General features: G+C 47.1%; 1 long non-coding RNA gene across 1 annotated transcript in view; it reads right to left on the bottom strand.

The window, feature by feature from the left end:
* The window catches only part of LOC135220660 (uncharacterized), a 143,565-nt gene that overhangs the window by 66,110 nt on the left and 71,455 nt on the right, over positions 1–6,000 (bottom strand). The gene's annotated exons all lie outside the window — the stretch shown is intronic.

The following is a 6,000-nucleotide window of genomic DNA, read 5'->3' on the forward strand; positions in this document are numbered from 1 at the left end:
AAGACTCCTGAGTTTGTCGAGATGAAGACGTCGCTTTCAACCAAGAGGGCTTTTTCAAGAAGCTCCAAGAGTTTTATGTCTCGAAGGAAGGACCAGGGCAAGACCACTTTCGCCCTTCCTCCCTCTAGACTCTCCGGGAAAGGAGGCATTGGTATGAAAAACAAGGAGGACGTGGGGGGTAAAGGTTCCTTCGTCCGATCTTGGGGACTTCTCCAGTTTAGTGGGATGCTCAGAGGAGGTCCCTCTTATCATCTGCAAACAAAGGGGTGTCCTGGACTCCTGTGGAACGGACCACCACTTGAAGGGACTGCTGCGCACTTTGGGTGTCTTTAATTTCTTAGACTGGTGCTTGGGAGTTTTGGACCTTCAGTCTAGAAGCCCTGATTCTCTCAGTCTGGGGGAGCTGTCCAGCGTGTTGTCGTGTATGGACAAGGCCGTCAGGGATGGTTCGGAAGAGCTGTTTCTCATTTTTGGAACAGCTTTCCTGAAGAAAAGAGCGCTTCTATGTAATTTTACCGCTAAGTCGGTTTCTCCCGCTCAGAAAGCGGAATTGCTCTTTGCGCCTCTTTCGGACCATCTCTTCCCCCAGGCTATGGTGAAGGATCTTGCGACGAGTTTGCAGGAGAAGGCGACCAAGGACCTCTTGGCACAGTCTTCAAGGCGCCCAGCAGTTCCTTCTTACATCTTCGTTCGTTAAACCCCGAAGAAAGAAGTCAAACCCTTTTGCAGGGCACCCCCCTCGAGAGCAGCTCCTCGAGGGAGAGGGTTTTTCGAGAGGAAGAGCTTCATTTAAGCCAAAATCCACCAAATGAAGATCTTGTCTTCCGACGCCAGTCGGGGCCAGGCTGAAGTTCTTTGCCGAGGCATGGAGGCAGAGAGGGGCGGACCCTTGGACTCTCAAGATCGTAGAGCAAGGGTACAAGATCCCCTTTTTACATCCTCCTCCTTTAACATCAACTCCCAGAGACCTCTCTCCGACTTATCAGGGAGAGAAGAAAAGTATCCTTTTCGATCTTTTAGACCAGATGGTCGAAAAAAGAGCGGTGGAGCAAGTCGTGGACCTGGGGTCACCGGGCTTCTACAACAGGATTTTCCGGGTGCCGAAGCAGTCGTCGGGTTGGCGCCCAGTCCTGGATGTGAGCAGGCTCAATCTTTTTGTGGAGAAAAACAAGTTCAAAATGGAGACGCCTCAGTCGGTGCTAGGAGCCTTGAGACCTGGTGACTGGATGGTGTCTCTGGACCTGCAGGGCGCGTACTTTCACGTCCCCGTCCACCCTCTTTCAAGGAAAGTACCTGAGATTCGTCTTAGGGCAACAGGGTTTGGCAATTCAGAGCCCTTTGTTTCGGTCTCAGCTCGGCCCCGATGGTTTTTACAGTTATAATGAGGAAATGTAGCGAAGTGGCTCCATTCTTCAGGGATCAGGATATCCCTCTACCTCGACGATTGGCTGATCAGAGCGTACGTCGAGAAGAAAATGTCTGGAGGACCTTCAGTCGACGTTAGCCCTAGCAAAGTCCCTGGGTCTTTTAGTCAACTCCGAAAAGTCACATCTGACCCCGACACAGTCCATCGTGTATCTGGGGATTCAGATGGATTCAGTGGCTTTTCGGGCGTTTCCATCCCAGGAACGTCAGCAGCTGGGTTTAGAGAAAGTCGCAAGCCTTCCTAGGGAGAGAAGCTTGTTCGGCGAGGGAATGGATGAGTCTGCTGGGCACCATTTCCTCGCTGGAAAAGTTTGTCTCGTTGGGAAGACTTCACCTCAGGCCTCTTCAATTTTTCCTTGCGGAAGAATGGAAAGCGAAGGAGAACCTGAATGCGATCCTAAGGATCTCAAACACAGTGAAGACCACTTAAGATGGTGGCTCGACCCTCAGAAGTTGCGAGAGGGCTTCTCCCTAAATCTTCTGAGCCCCGACCTAGTGTTGTTCTCAGACGCTTCCATTTCCGGTTGGGGGTGAGCAAACACTAGGGGGGGAGGAAGTGTCAGGCTCCTGGAGAGGGGAACAGGTAGCCTGGCACATCAATGTAAAGGAACTGGCAGCGATCTTCCTGTCGCTGCAGTTCTTTCGAAGACAAAGTGTCAGGCTAAGGTCATTCAAGTCAACTCGGACAGTACCACAGCCCTTCCTTGCATATCTGAAGAAATCAGGGAGGAACTCACTCCCGATCCCTTTTTCTCCTTGCGATAAGGGAAGTTCTGCTATGGGCAGAACGTAAGGCAGATCAAGATCCTGACGAGATTCGTGGCAGGGGTACAGAAGTCAGGGCGGACCTTCTCAGTCGTCGAAATCAAATTCTGCCAACAGAGTGGACCTTGCACCAGGAAGTCTGTCAGCAATTATGGAGACTGTGGGGGACGTCCTCTAGTCGACCTGTTCGCTACGTCGAGGACGAAGAGGCTTCTTTGTATTGCTCCCCGGCGGTCCTGGATCCAGGGGCAATTGCGGTGGACGCGTTGCTCTGGAGCTGGACAGACCTAGATCTTTACGCCTTTTTCCCCCATTCAAGATCATGGGGGAAGTCATGAGGAAGTTCGCAGCTTCAGAAGGGACAAGGTTGACTATGATTGCCCCGATGTGGCCAGCAAGAGAGTGGTTCACAGAGGTCATGACTTTCCTTGTGACTTCCCAAGAACGTTTGCCCGGGTGGAGGAGAGATCTACTCAAACAGCCTCACTTCAAAAGGTATCACCAAAACCTCTCCACTCTGGCTCTGACTGCGTTCAGACTATCGAAAGTTGCCAGAGCGAGAGGCTTTTTGAAGGCAGCTGCAAGAGCAATCGCTAATGCTCGAAGAGCCTCTTCAAGAGCTGTCTACCAATCTAAGTGGGCCTTCTTCAGGGCATGGTTGCAAAAAAGGAAGGAATTTCCTCTTCCACGACCTCTGTGAAACCAGATAGCAGATTTCTTGCTCTATTTAAGAAATGTGCAGAAATTGGCAGTTCCTACAATTAAGGTTATAGGAGTATGTTGTCGGCCGTTTTTCGACACAGAGGACCGGACCTCTCCGACAATAAGGATCTACATGATCTCTTAAGGTCGTTCTTCGAAAACCTCCAAGATTCCACAGGCAAGACCACCCTCATGGAATCTCGATGTGGTTCTGAAGCATCTAATGTTAAGTCCCTTTGAGCCTCTCCACGAAGCTTCTCTACGGGACTTGACGAGAAAAGCGCTTTTCCTAGCTTCTCTGGCGACGGCGAAGAGAGTTAGTGAAATCCAAGCGTTCAGTAGCCTAGTGGGCTTCAAGGGGGACAACGGCTGTCTGCTCGTTGAGCCCGACTTTCTTGGCAAAAATGAGAACCCGTCTAATCCTTGGCCCAAGAGCTTTGAGATCAAAGGTATGTCGGGTCTCGTGGGTCAAGAACCAGAGAGAGCCCTGTGCCCTGTCAGGGCTCTCAAGTTCTATGTTCATAGAACTAAGGAGATAAGAGGTCCCTCAGGTAATCTCTTGGTGCCCGGTTGAAGAGACCAGATTTGCCGTTGTCGAAAAGAATGCTGTGGCTTTCTTTTTAGAGGACGTCATTAAAGAGCTCATTCATCTTGCCAGAAGACTGATTTGAGCCTCTTTAAAGTGAAAGCTTACGAAGTCAGAGCCGTAGCTACTTCTCTTGCCTTCCAAAGGAATATGTCTATCAGAGATATCCTTGATAGCACCTTTTGGAGGAGTAATTCCGTATTCGCCTCACATTACCTCCGGGATGTGAGAACGATTTACGAGAACTGTAGTTCTTTGGGGCCATACATTTCGGCAGACACAGTTTTGGGGGCTGAAGGTAGCTCTCTCACCTATCCCTTAGCTTAGTTGTTTAGGTTAGTTTTATTGTTGTGTTTTGGTTGATGGTGAGATCTTCTGTGGAAATCTCCCATTCTTTAGTTTAACTGTCAGGGGTTTTTTGGTTAGTTGGTCAGGTGGTGGTCGGTTGCTGTGTTACCCCTCCCATATGTTTGGCTAGATGGTCTTGTCACATTGAGGTCACGTCCCCGTTGAACAGAGCATCCAGAGTGCACCAGCACTACAGGTCTACACCTGGCTGGCAACTCTGATAAAAGCAGAAGCAGGCTTAAGTGACAGTAATCACAGAGTCTACTTTGCCAACAGGTAAGGAACCAAGAAGTATATCATTTACTTAATTTAAGTTTCCTAAAAAATCCTATTCTGTCTCTTCCCACCATACCGAAGGTGGGATTCAGCTATATATATCTGACAGGTAATTTTCATGAACAAAATGTTATTGTTATAATACAATTAAGTTTGTTCATACTTTAACCTGGCAGATATATATGAATTAGAGTGCCCACCCTCCTCCCCTCAGGAGACAAGGGTCAGAATAAAATATGAATAGAAAATGGGAATGGTTCCTGATATCCGCCTCCCAGCGGCGGGAATGGGTATCTACACCTGGCCGCCCACTACGTGTGCCGCGAGTTTTGAAATTCTGTCGGACGTCAGAAAATACAGCTATATATATATCTGCCAGGTAAGTATGAACAAAACTTAATTGTATTATAACAATAACATTTTTAAAATTGTATTTTAGTCCTGCTGTAGTATGAAATGAATAGAAATTTTAATGAAATTATAACCAGGTTACAACGTTGCAGAGCTCCAAACTCGGACCATTATATTCTATGCCCCAACCCCTGACCAACTATCGAGACGGAGTAATCAGACAAAATTTTCCCCCACGACGATCACATAGTGACGATTCCACAGAGAGTACCGCTTTTGCCAGTAGCGAATATAACCACGACTAGTGTGATTGTTTCTAGCCATAATACCAGTACTAACCAATTACTAGTACCTACGTAGGTATTCTAGAATGGCACAGGCTGATGTAATAACAGGCTACACGCTTTTGCTGTAATGTAAAAAAGGGTCATCCAGAAAAGAATAAATTAAAATCGTACTCGGTGTCACAGTAGCAAGCTGTTACGGACCGAGGCCCGCTCCAGGTTAGATATTAAATAAAAAAAAAGATTCAACACCAACAGTTGAAACTGGGGATACGAATATAGAAAGATACACACACAAAACAAGGTTTGTTTACAAGCTTACTAACAAAGATAAATGCAGAATGTTTCTCCTATTTACATAACAAAAGTAAAATCTTACAATGCGTGAACCGGGGAAACAGTGAGGTAATGAAAATATTTGCTGGCGCAGTAATGCAGCTGTCGGAAATCAGTGCTCAAAGCGATGGCTTCACAAAAGGAGAAAACTGTAACTTCAGCCGTCTTCTTGACTCCGTATTGCAGAAAACAATGTCTATTCTTGATACTTGAAGGGCAGGAACTCCTCAAAACCTCTTGTAGGACGTTTCTTTCCTGAAGGCTTGCTCAACATTGGAATACCTCCCTTTCCGACTACGGACGACTTAACTTCTGTCTCTCGCTCTCACTGTGCGATGGCTTGACTTGACTCGGACCACTTTCTCGAGTGTTTTCTTCCCTCGTCAGTTGTATCTATAAGGCGATCAGGGGGCAGAGCATAACGGCAAACGTCACAGACTACCCGGACAGGAACTTTTAGAAGGTTCTAGACGAAATGTTGTTGCATCAATAATAAGCTGCGTTCCTAACGACATGTTGGCGCTTGTTGAGTTCCATATCCCACCTGATGCTTCTAGAAAAAAGCATGAGAACTGGCGCCTCCAACATGTGCACGATGCCTCCTGGCTGTAGACCTACTTGAAGAAAATGCATTTCATTTCCTTTACTTATCATTCGTCGCTATGAAGCGATTACGACACTAGATGACACCGAAAGCCGAATTTCATCCGTTGGAATTACGATGAGCACAAGAAATTTGATGAAAACTTTACTCTATGATAGTTCAGAGAAGGGAGACAGCTCATCGGACCCTAAAATTCATTCAGGTTCAAGGAAATCAAAACTTTTACAGAATTTAAGAAAGTGTGTTTTGAAATTTGGGAGCCTAACACTCGGCAAGATGGATGGTACAACCTCAGTAAGTGTTTACACCAGAAGTATGATGGT

Source organism: Macrobrachium nipponense, chromosome 2 (genome assembly GCF_015104395.2).
Source record: "Macrobrachium nipponense isolate FS-2020 chromosome 2, ASM1510439v2, whole genome shotgun sequence".
NCBI classification, from domain to species: Eukaryota; Metazoa; Arthropoda; class Malacostraca; order Decapoda; family Palaemonidae; genus Macrobrachium; species Macrobrachium nipponense.